Consider the following 12,718-nt stretch of genomic DNA (forward strand, 5'->3'; position numbering starts at 1 on the left):
CGGCACAGGTCAATATGTTGGTATGACAAAGTGCTCCAATAATTTCTCTGAATATGGTGGTATTATTGATGTGCACTACAGCAAAGATCTGGTTTTTCAGTGTCTCTACATTGGCAATGTGGTGGATTTTCATACATGTACCTGCCAATAAAGTGGAATGGATGCTCTGTACTACTAAACCACACTATCTCTAATGTAAAGATTATTGTGACAAAAATCTGTCCACACAGACTAAAACGTGACATGGCTACATTTACCATCCTGGAGTCTTATCATTGGCATATAGTATATCAATAGGTGAAAAATGGGGCATAGAATGATTTCCTTGGTATGGTGTCACATTCTTAGTGGACCACATTGATAACATTACCTACTCTATGTCTCAATTTGCGAATGAAACTATCAAAGGATTCAAGTTTCTTTCTGCAACACAAAAATCGCATAGGCTGACTCTGTTAAAACATGAAATGGCACTAGATTTCCTTCTGGCCAAGACTGGAGGACTGTGTGCTACATTTAATTGTACAGGAGAAGCGTGCATAACTCTCATCCCAGATAACTCGGACATCACATCTGCCATCGATGCACTTGAAGCAACCAGAGGTGCTTTTGGGCCCTTTGACTCAGCAGGTTATTCGTTTAATAAATAGCTCACAGATCAACTAGGACCATGGGGTGCAATGCTTGCACAACTGCTGATCCTGGTTCTCGTTAAATTTGGCATACTTCTTTGTATCTGTAAATGTACTTTAACATGCATGAAGGCCCTAATGGACAGATGGATAGGTGACACAGTATCAGGTCAATTACCTGAGAAAATGGGTCAATATGCACTCTTGTCAAAGGATCGAGGCTTGTTTCCTATACCTGGCTGGATTCCACCTTACCATGATGACGATACTGACAATCCTGATTTTAACCCTGTAACAATGATGTAAATACATTGAGTTTTTGTTAATGTTGTTTTCAGATGATTTAGTCCAGATAAAAATGAATATGCTTTCCCTATTGTGAATTAATGAAGTAATGTTTTAAATTCTGAAGGAACTGACATTGTAGATGCTTTCATGATGATATGGTTTTTCTTTATTTTGGATGTAGGTTGATCAAGGATAATCAAAAGGGGGGAAATGTAATGGAACTTATGGTGTCTTGTTCTCTTCCTGCTTATTTAAGAGTGAGAAACTGCAGGGTGCTGACATAAACTTGATTAACTCATCCAAAGTGCAAAACAATCATTAAATAATTTTTAGTGGCAGACCTTATCAATGCTTAGGACATCCGTTTTTCATCTCCTTCCTACCAGATAACATAAAGAGCATAAAAGCTTCTCACAGAGAGAGAGAGACTTTGTCAATCTCTGGCAGACGCTTGGTGACTCTGGCTCTGTATTGACCCCTTTGCAAAGGTTTGAAGCTTCTTATTAAAAAATATACTAAGACAGGTCTGTTGTACAATCTTTATTTTCAGATATCCCCACAATATGTTCTTGTCCAAATAAATTCTCATTAGTCGGACAATCACAATGTCACTTTGTTAAAGGTTCAGTGTGTAAGATTTAGGTGAAAAGGATCTACTGAAAGAAATTGAATATAAAATAATCCTTGTAATGTTTTCACTATGTGTTTTATCTTAATTTTATGAATTGTTGTTTTCTTTACCCTAGAATGGCCCCTTTATATTTAAATACCTTATATTTACATTAGGAGCAGGTCCTCTCTACAGAGGCCACCATGTTTTCTACAGTAGCCCAGACTGGACGAACTAAACATCCTTTGAGTTTTTATAACAACTGAAGGCTACTACAGGTTATTTTTAATGTTTGGAAGAAGAGGCTGCAACATGCAACTTCACCACTAGATGTCAATACATCCTACACACTGAACCTTTAAGAATAATAGTGTTACATCAGTACCATTCCAGGATTAATCTGTTCTTCTCAGCAGTGTGTAGGACATACTACCTGTGAGAATGGGGGTGGTATTACTACATTTCGCTTCTAACTTAATGTTGTCATTCAGTTACATTGATAGGGAAAAACACACTACACGAAGAGCCTCCCAGAGATTTGATAGTAAGCTAGCACCGGAGCATTTCCACTGTAACTGAAGTTATATGCTAGCACCACAGTGTAAACTGGCGTCTTACGCCTGGGCCACCCTGACTGTGTGAGCGCCACAGATCTGCTGCAGGAACAATGCAGACCTGTGTGAACAACAGATGACCTGTTGTTCACACAGGTCTGCTGTGTTCCTGCAGCAGAGCTGCAATGTGAGGTTTCTGGTATGACAACTGTATTTCCCTAAATATAAGTAGCCAACATACTCAACTAAATGCCAGGACTCTATGGAATGAAGCTGTGTATCTTCCGGTAACATAAAAATAACATAAAATGGATGGATGGATTCAGGAACAAAAATGTGAGAATGGTTTTACTTTGAAAAGGGTACAGAAAGTGTTGCAAATATTTATGTTGTGACTTATTCAACAGGTAGACATTTAAACTGTGGTGAATGATAATTTTCACTGTCTATTCGGCTGTGAACCACGCATGTATGTGAAGAAAATAGGCAAGAACTCAAATCATCAAAGTTGCCCTTCCTCAATTGATAAAATAAAATGATTCTGCAACTATTGTGACCATTTAATTTAATCTAGAGAATTTCTTTCAGGCAAACATCAGTTAAGCTTTTGTGAGTTCTAGCTTCTTGCTGCTTTTTATTGTCTCTTTGTTTTTGTTTTAGCTAAGTTTGGATTTTAGATTGTTGGTCTGACAAAACAAGCAATGAAAAGATTGTCAAGTCACTTTCCCTGTTTCTAGAACTTTTGCATCATTCTGGACTTGCTAGTAGGGGTGTGCGATATTAGGAAAACATGCGATATTGATAATGTTGTTGAATATCGCGATGACGATATGTCTTGCGATAAATAAACATAAACAGTCCCTGGCTATGTACACAGAGACCACAGACAGCTCCACAGCCGGGAGAAGGCGCACAGCCCGGTAACAGTGCCACCAAGTCCAGGGAATATACCAGGGAGCCATACACAGCTCCACTAAATCCACTTACAGTGTTAATGTGGGTCTTTTCTTACATGTTTGAACCGTGAAAAGTAATTTTTTTACAGTCTTTAGCGGCTCTGTCAGTAATTTATTGCTCCTCTGTGACTATCATTCACGCTGTGCGCTGCCCCGACTGCATCATACCAAATTGAGTGCCCCCCTCCCATCTCCTCCAGCTCCATACTTTTACTAAGTTTATAAAGTCTGTTGTTTTTACATGTGCCCGATCACAATGTTTGTTTGTTAGTATGTGTGAATGCGGTGCTCTGAAGAAAGATTTAACTCATTAATAAAAGAGCGAGAGCGAGAGAACAGCTCATAGTGATGAATCTGATCCGGGACAACTAACTTGTCCATTTATCTTACAAGTTATGTACTTTCTGCTTAAACGCAGCTAACAACATCTTGACTTTTAATGAAAATAAAAAGCACCCCAGAATCTGTGTTTGCTCTGTGAGTGCTCCAACCATGCAGTCTTTTTAGCTAGTTCATGTGTCTGTTGAATTCATCAGGCCTACTCTCATATTTGGTCTGGTCGTCACACTACAAATCTGTCAATAAAGCTGCTTCCATCATACATTTTCATTGGGAAATGAGTATCAACAAAGTCTGAGTGTGTTCTATTGTCCACACTGAATCTGAATATTTCACACATATCTGCAGATAAGGATTCAGGAAAAAAGAACTGCATATTATTACAATGTCAACGCTCTGAGATGAGCTGGAGCTTTTATAAATCATGGCATGTTTGAAAGAGGCCAGGCCAGCATGAAAACAAATACGCTGACAGTCTTTACTTCAGCGCCCATCACATCACAGCAGCTCAGGGTACACCTTTGTTTAGTGTCTGACCCAAACACAGCTATCATTAGAAAACACAACACGCATGTAACAGCTCTCGACAGCATGGCTCTGCAAACCTCAGAGGCCTGGGTCCCACATCTTCACAGGACTAAAACTAACTGGGCTCAGGGCCAGAATTACAGCTGGACAGAACAACAAGCTACATCTGGTCTGTGTCCACACCCTGCAGGAGCTGGAAGACACTTCTATGTGAAACTGCTGTGGAAATAAGCAACAGAAGGATATTCACACTTACCCCATTCACTATAACAAAGGCACTTTAGGCTGAGTACCAGTTTTATATCACTGACCCACAAAGTGTTTGCCAGGGCAAGGGCTGATTGTCGTAGTCTCCCGCTCCAAATTTGCTATGATATGTCTTTAACAAGTTACTAGGACACAAATAATAAGAAAAATATATGGAAACAAATTGACAATGTTGTTGATGTTTGTGGCGTCAGAGGGTTCGCCAGAAAACATCTGTCCAGCCAGAACCCTATTGTTAGGGTTCGAGGCCTGAAGGGCCAGAATCCTATAGGGATGTGTGATATTTATGGTCTACGATTATATCTTAATTGTTGTTTTAACAATGTGTGAGCTCACGTTAATGAGTAAAAAAATTTAAAATAAAACCGCAAGAAGAGTAACTGATGGCAGGACATAACGAACGCTGTCACCAGTTACATCGCAAAAGACATGGTGCCAATACAAGTAGTTGAGAGAGATGGTTTCAAGCAACTTTTGAATACTTTAGAACCAAGATACACACTTCCTGGCCGAAAATATTTCAGTCAAACAGCTCTGCCGAAATTATATGATTCATTCGCCAAACTTTACAAAATAAACTGCAGAATGTTTTATACTTTGCAACAACAGATTTAGGGTCAAGCAGAACCCTTCGAGCCATACCTCTCCTTGACGGTACATTTCATCGACCAAACCTGGGAACTGCAAAGCTACTGTTTATAAATGGTGGTGGACCACGACCGAGGTGGCAGCTGATGATGGATCCTAATGGCGGCAGTGGACAATGACTGTGGACTATAGTGGCATCCGATCTTGATGGTGGATCATGATCGTGGTGGCAGCTGACCGTAGACTATGATTGCAGCAGGACTGCTTAATACATAGTATTTCTCCTCAGATACTTGACCATTAATGACATTAATCCACCAATTCACTGACCTTCAGTTATGCTTCAAAATGATTACCCTTATCAATGCTGCTAAAACCTTTATCTTGATGATGTTCTCCTTTACACTTGACATCTATTGCACTTCTGTCCGTCCTGGGAGAGGGATCCCTCACATGTGGCTCTCTCTGAGGTTTCTACCTTCTTTTTACCCTGTTAAAAGGGTTTTTTAGTAGTTTTTCCTTACTCTTGTTGAGGGTTAAGGGCAGAGGATGTCACACCATGTTAAAGCCCTATGAGACAAATTGTGATTTGTGAATATGGGCTATACAAATAAAATTTGATTGATTGATTGAAAGATCCTACTTCCCAGAGGACCACACTGGCAACATCATTCCCCAAGGTCTGAAAGATGCGCTGTCGTCATGGTCGCTGCGGGAGGACTGCATGGTTTGCATGACCACAGACAGCGGGGCTAATGTTGTCAGTGCACTACGCATTAACAACTGGAAGAGGCTTCCTTGTTTTGGCCAAAGACTTCATATTGCCATTGGTGAATTATTTGGGTGCTTCAATGAAATGCAATTTAAGTGAGACAGATCTTGTATTTGTTAGGATGCTAAAAAACACAAAAAGAACAATTATATGAAAAAGACAATATGATGTAATATAAATATAATATATTCCTATTAATTTATGTGAGAGCATATACTATATTATAATGTCATCATACATACGTGTTGTGCACACTTTGAATGTTGACTCATAAAATATATATATTAACGGTTTTCCAGAGAGGAGCATGCAGGATCCTAGAATAGACAGAAAATTGGAGTTTGCAAGAAGGTTGTCAGAGCTTTTTCCACCAGCTGGATAAAAAAAAAGATAGCACTTGCTGAGGCACAGGAGCAGATGAATCTTCCCGAGCACAAACTCATCACAGAGTCACCAACAAGATGGGGCTCAAGACAGCACATGATCGAGAGATTTATTGAGCAAGAAAAGGCCATTCGTCATGTGTTGGCTGCAGACAAAAAGCACAGACACCTTGTCCCAACATGGCAAGATGTTGAGCAAAGCACTTGGCCCTCTTCTAGAGTTCACCAATGCTCTTTCAGTCTTTACTTAAAACCTCTGTTGGCCATGTTTAACACTGATGTCCTGGCAGTAAAGTCTGATGAAACAGACCAAAAAAAAAAAAGTCAAACAATCCATTCTTGAGTACCTCAACCCTAATACACAGAAGACTGTGTGGATGAGCTTTTGAGTTTGGCATCCACACTTGATCCCCACTTCATAAAACGGTACAATGATGATGTCAGGATCAAAGCCATAATGGCAGGAGCAACAACAGAACTCGTGGCTATAGTGACGGAGGAAGACAGCCCAGAACCCTCAACTTCTTCAGATCAGGCTATGGCAGCAGAAGTTGGAGCAGGTGATGACACAAGGGAGGCAGCAAAGAAGACCAAAAAGTATTTTGGCAGTTATTTCAAGAAAACACAGGAACTCAGAGGAGTTGAGTCTTGCACACTAATTGAAAATGAGATCAGGAGCTACCTGATGATACCCGAGTTGGACAGTGATGTAAATGCACTCTACTGTTGGAAAACAGAATAAGTAAATTTCCCCAAACTGGGGAAACTTGCGAAAAAGTACCTATGCATCCCTGCCTGGAGGAAATGTTGTAACATGTAGCCGTGCTGCTCTAAAGCCAGATGCTGTTGACAGGCTGGTGTTTTTGTCACACAACTTGAAGTAAATGTGGATCCCCAGAAACCCAGTTCACCGCAAAATTCAAGCTTCTGAAAACCAGTTTCCTCTGTCCATCAACAGTGATTGCTTTAGACCATAATGAGTATTTAATTTTGTTGTCATTAGTGGCATTTGCAAACAAATCCTAAAGTTTCCTCAGGATAGTAAATCTTAACAGAAGAGTATCATTATTTAGCAAATTCTACAATTGTTTTTTTTCTAGTATCTTTGTGTAATATTTGACAGAACTTGAAAGTAATATGTTTACACATGTTATAAATGTGTACACAATTGTTTTATAATTGTTTTTTTGTAAATCATTTTATTTCACTTATTTGACAAAACTTGAGGTTTGGAATTGGTGACATACTGTATGTACAATATGTTGTGTTTTGTTCTTGCTTGAGTGCTGCACACTTCACCTTACAGTAGTGAATGTTTATCCAGATGTTGTTCATGTTCATGTTCTAATGTTCTAGGTTCTAAGTGTTTTATTTCTGTTGGATTCATGTCTTGTTTACATTAAGGGGAAGTGTCTATTTTAAAGTCTTTACTCATACTTGTATGATTAAAGCAGTAATATTAGCACTGGTAATTTCATGTTTTTTTGTATTGTTTATACTTGAGTTTGAAGTAAATAAATAAGGGCTGCTTTCCTTTAACAAGTTGTTTTCACTACTATCATTAGTAGGTAATAGTTAATATCCTAACTTAACAAGAGCAACCTAGTATAATACAATACTTTTTTACAAACACTTTTAAAGGATGCCAAATATCGTCTAATTATCGTTAACTGTGGTTTGTTATTAGGGTTCAAGGCCTGAAGGGCCAGAACCCTGTTGTATTTACTCCGGTTCGTTATTCGTATTATTATTATTAGGGTTTGAGGCCTGAATGACCAGAACCCTATTGTTTTTACTCCGGTTTGTTATTAGGGTTTGAGGCCTGAAGGGTCAGAACCCTTTCGCTAGAAACACGAAACTTGGCACAATAACTGTAATGTGTGTTCATCAACTTTCTGTGAAACATAAGCTCAATCAGCCTCATGGTGGTGCTGTAATTAGGCCTCAACCAGACACATTTTGGCAAGCCACGCCCCTCACACCATTAGTCCGATTGACTTGAAATTTGACACACAAGACCAGCTCAATGTGTTCTACAAAAAAGCCTCTTGGAACATAAAAGTCTGCGGTGATAAAACTGTAATGTGACATCTCTTTTTTGGTTTTTCATCCTATCAACACAAAATTTAGTACACAGCATTATGATACTGAGATACACATTTTAGAAATGAGCGGAATTAGTTCAAAAATATGACTGCTATTTACCAAAAGCTTTTCGCAAAGGGCCGAGCTTAACAGGCCATTGGCCATAACTCATCAACATTTAGTCCAATCATCATCAAACTTGGTAGATATGTTTGTATCGTGTCCAAATAGCATGTAGAGATTTGCCCATAGGGGGCGCTACAATCTCCCAAAATCTTGAAAATACTTGAAATTTCGTTTTTTCAACCAATCAACACCAAATTCAGTATGAAGCATTGTGAGACTGAGATACACATTCATATTAAAATGATAATTATTGGTCAAAAATCTAAGCTGCGGCTATATTCTATTATTGAGCACCAATTTCACTTCCATTTTTTATTGATAATGAGGCATAGTCTTTTTCATTTCATTTTCAAACAACTACATTATAATAACATTTAATAGATGCAACAAACTTGAGAGAGGAAAGGCGAACAGAGTCGCAGAGCAGATGATTGATTTGTTTTCTGCAGTGACAGGAGAGGGCGCTATCAATGCAGACTGCTGCAGTGGCTAAAGGTTGTGCATCTTTGCCTTAAACAGACTACTTGTGGACATTTACATTTTTGTTATGAAGGTTGATCCCCTGCTCTGCTGCTACACTGGACACGGAATTAATTACTTCAATTTTAAAGTCAGGAAACATTGATTAGAAATTGGTCCCCATATAAGCAAGCACTCGCATGCATTCTTTGTGCACCAGAGGCATGGCTGCACCTCTTGGTCTGAGTCTGAGGCTCGTGCACACAGACAGCCTCATCAGTTGATGATAATACCAACATATAAAAATATTCAGTCAACACAAGCACACACCAAGAACCACAGGTCAATCATACTTCTGTATTGACTCCCCAACATTCACACTAAGATTCACAGATTTAGAGCTGCCAATAAACCTACAATGCATGTTTTTGGACTGTGGGAGGAAGCCGGGGCACACAGAGGAAACCACACATGCACAAACAGAACAACCACACAGAGAGGCCTGGCTGGCCCCTGAGCTTAAATCCACAATCTTTAAAGTGCCAGTACTAACTGCTACACTGCCGAAGCGTAAATAAAATTAAAACTTAAAAACGACCACAGCACAAAGAAAGCATCTGTCTTTAAAAACATTTTATATCAACATGAACATTGCCTTTGTCTCTGCAGTTTGTTTCCTACTAAATTGTTCTTGAAGACAATTTACTTTAACAAAGACCAAGGTCAATTCAGTAGACAAAAATGTGACAAGAGAATTTACAACAGCCAAACATTAAAGACCAGTTTAGATTTCTTTGAGCTTTTTAGTTCACCTGAGGCTGTTTGGAGCTGATTTGGTTGTTGTTTGGATCTGAGATGAGCTAAGCGGGGTAAATTCTACAAAGAATGACTGAAGTTGCTCATCAGCCTGCACAGTCAGCCAGTACCAGCAGCAAAAGACCTTTTGGCTCAAAGCCTAATGTGACTGTGGAACGCAGAATTAAAACAATGTGTCAGAAGAGCAGAGAGAAGACCACTGATAGCATCTGACTTCAAGCCAGAGAGCTCGGCTATACTGACTGGAAAAACAGACAAATGCATGATACTAATGAATAAATAATCTATATATAGTAAGACACTATAAATAGGTATTTAGTCACTTGAAACTCATTCCCGATCTAATTAATGTCATAAGATTAAAGATTTTTGTGTGGTGGTGAACTCATGTGGCACTGAGTGAAAGAATGTGCTGCAGGCACTAAGCTGCACAAGTATGTGACCATGCAAAGTGCAGACAATGACTTAAGAGAATACTGCAACACCAGTCACAGGTACAGAGAGGTGGAGCAGAAACACGAGAGCTGCATTACTGCCACATCTGCACTCACAGCATCGAAACATAGAATACTACACCTCCTGATGCAACTTTATAGCTTATATATACACACAATTATGTTGACATGGACTGTGACAACATATTATTGTTTAATGAATTACTTCTGCATACTGAGTCATAACTGGAGTACCAAAATCGACCTGTTGCATTTGTTTGATGCTTGTGTGAATGCATGATTCATAATATTATACGAAAATGAATTGTAAACAAAAATAGCATTTCTTGATAAACAAGATCTGTGCATGATAGTCCAACACAGTACATTCACTTTAGGGAGGAGTTCCAGTATATTAGCCTTTTGGATGATTCTAGGTTGATCACAATCACACCTATACATATTCACTGAACTAAAAATTAACAACTCTCAGAATAAATCCTCAGTTTTGAAATGAAACATTTAAGTTGGTGAAAATGCCAAACATTCACTTGGAGCTGCTCAGACGAAGATCTTCTGCTCTTCTTTTTATCATGTGATGGTGACTCTCTCTATAGAAGTGTAAGTGGAACCTTACTATGAAAAGTGTTTAATTTTGGCACTATACAGATACAATAGAATTGTAAATTGCATATCTTGGGGTTTATACAAAATTAGCAATTTAAATACATAAGTGTGAGGAAATTTGCAATAAGCATTTGTTATTGTTTTCTTACATTTTATAGCCCAATGTGTTCAAATAATGTGAAGATTAATCAACAATAGATAAAGTCCTAATTTTCTCCTTTTTTGCTATTTTTTGTATTAGCAAAGGACAATGCAAAAAGCTTTCAGGTAACCTGCTTCTTATCTTTAACTGATATTGACAATAGTTTTTTCTGGTTTAATTAAAATTTGTAGCTGTAGGTCATTTAATTCAAGTTCATTATGGTGGTAAACTACACAAAAACAGAAAGGAAACTTTTAGCTGAGTATGTGCTAGGCCCATGTGGTCCCTCAAGAACATAGGTAGAAGACAAAATCAACACCACACTTTCTATGCAGGAGCAGAAAAAACAATGTGCACTCAACATAACTGCGTTGGTGACCAAGTGTTGGTCCACATTTGCTGAGCCTTCTCCATTAAAAAGGTATTTCTGATTACATAAATCAATTAAACAAAGTTAAAAGGCTACAGTTGTTGTTTTATAATGTGAGATATAGATTCAGTCTCATTATCAGGTTAGAGCTACAGCATTTGGGCATGACACTGCCTCTCTAAACTGCAGCGTTTCAGTTTAGAAAAACAAACAACGGTTTGTTTTTCGTAGTTTGAATTTTTTGCTCAGATCAAAAATAGGAAATGAAAAAAGGGTCACGGGCCGATTTTGATATTTAATTTGTATGATTTGTTGGGCCCGGAAGTTACTGACTAGTAGGGTTGGGAACCGAAACTCGGTTCCAAATGGACCGAATCCAAAATGCCAAGTACCGGGTACCCGTAAAAAAAATACAATTTCGGTACTGCTTATCGGTTCCTAAACTGCAAGGACGCCGTATGTATCTGCCAGGACCTGCCTACGCGACTACGTCACGCACAATGCAACAGCCTGTCCATTTGTTTAGACGCGACCTAGCATGCATGGCTAACATGGCTAAGATGAGCCGCGATAAACTGTCAGAAGTGTGGCTTCACTTTAGAAAAAGGTAAAGCTGACTAACATGACTTTTATGAATTATGTCAGTAGGTTTCCTATAAATAAGCCGTACAACAAGTAGCTCAAAACGTGATTATCCACAAATGGTTCAACTGCTACTGCTTTCAACTGTGTTGTTATGGAATATATTAGAGATTAATATTCATCACAGATCTTAAAGTTGACAAATATTGATGTAACATTAGTTTACAGGGACAATTAGACCATTTTCTTCTACTAATTATCCACAAATACGACAATGTGTTGTTTGGTTCATTTAAACACCAGTATTTTCAAGGCAAAAAGTTTCAACATTGCCTCTATCTCAGTTACTATTTACACAGTTGGGTTAAAGACATTGAGCATGTCTGATAAGGCTCTAAGATGAGTCGTGTGGGTTTTCTTTTGTAATGTTGCCTTTCTACCACAAGGCGTTACGACTGCTGCCCGGGTGTACCATGAAGCACAGCTACTGTGCATTGGTCCAGTCCAATAAAGATATTTTTTTTATCTAAACATTTGACCTCTTTTTTTTACCATTTTGGAATCGAAATGGGGAATCGATAAGAATCAGAATAGATAACCATTTAGATTAACAACATAACGCCTGAAGAAATGATCTGAGCACGTCCCTAGACTAGTTTAAATTTACTGTCAATTTACGCACGTTCATGCGTAGTGTCTTTTCAAAATAAAGCACTAGTGAGTAACTTCCGGGTCAAACAAATCATACAAGTTAAATATCAAAATCGGCCCGTGACCCGTTTTTTCATTTTCTATTTTGATTATTGTTTTTTTGGTATCAGATTCATAAATGAATAACGAAATAATGACTTGATTTTTTATTTTCCGATTTTGGTTTTCTAATTGAATATGAAAAGAACGAATGATACACAGATTTGATACTGGTTTCCAACTGAGAAAATGCCATTGAACTGACACAATTCACCTGCCCTTGCAGAGATAATGCTGGTGTTGTTCGAGTGATAGTTCACCCTCATGGCCTCTGTCCCAACTGACTCTGTAACAGAGTGTGCTTTTTAAGTTACTGATCATTACTGATTCATGTGGACTGATTGCAGATTGATTAGTGATAATGACATGAGTCCATCACACAGACCAGCTGTGTAACAGCTATTATTTAC

General features: G+C 38.5%; 1 protein-coding gene across 1 annotated transcript in view; it reads right to left on the minus strand.

Annotated features, from left to right (window-relative positions):
• Positions 1 to 12,718, minus strand: part of LOC117777767 (xenotropic and polytropic retrovirus receptor 1 homolog) — a 66,837-nt gene that overhangs the window by 53,052 nt on the left and 1,067 nt on the right. The window lies entirely within an intron of this gene.

Source organism: Hippoglossus hippoglossus, chromosome 17 (assembly GCF_009819705.1).
Source record: "Hippoglossus hippoglossus isolate fHipHip1 chromosome 17, fHipHip1.pri, whole genome shotgun sequence".
Classification (NCBI taxonomy): domain Eukaryota; kingdom Metazoa; phylum Chordata; class Actinopteri; order Pleuronectiformes; family Pleuronectidae; genus Hippoglossus; species Hippoglossus hippoglossus.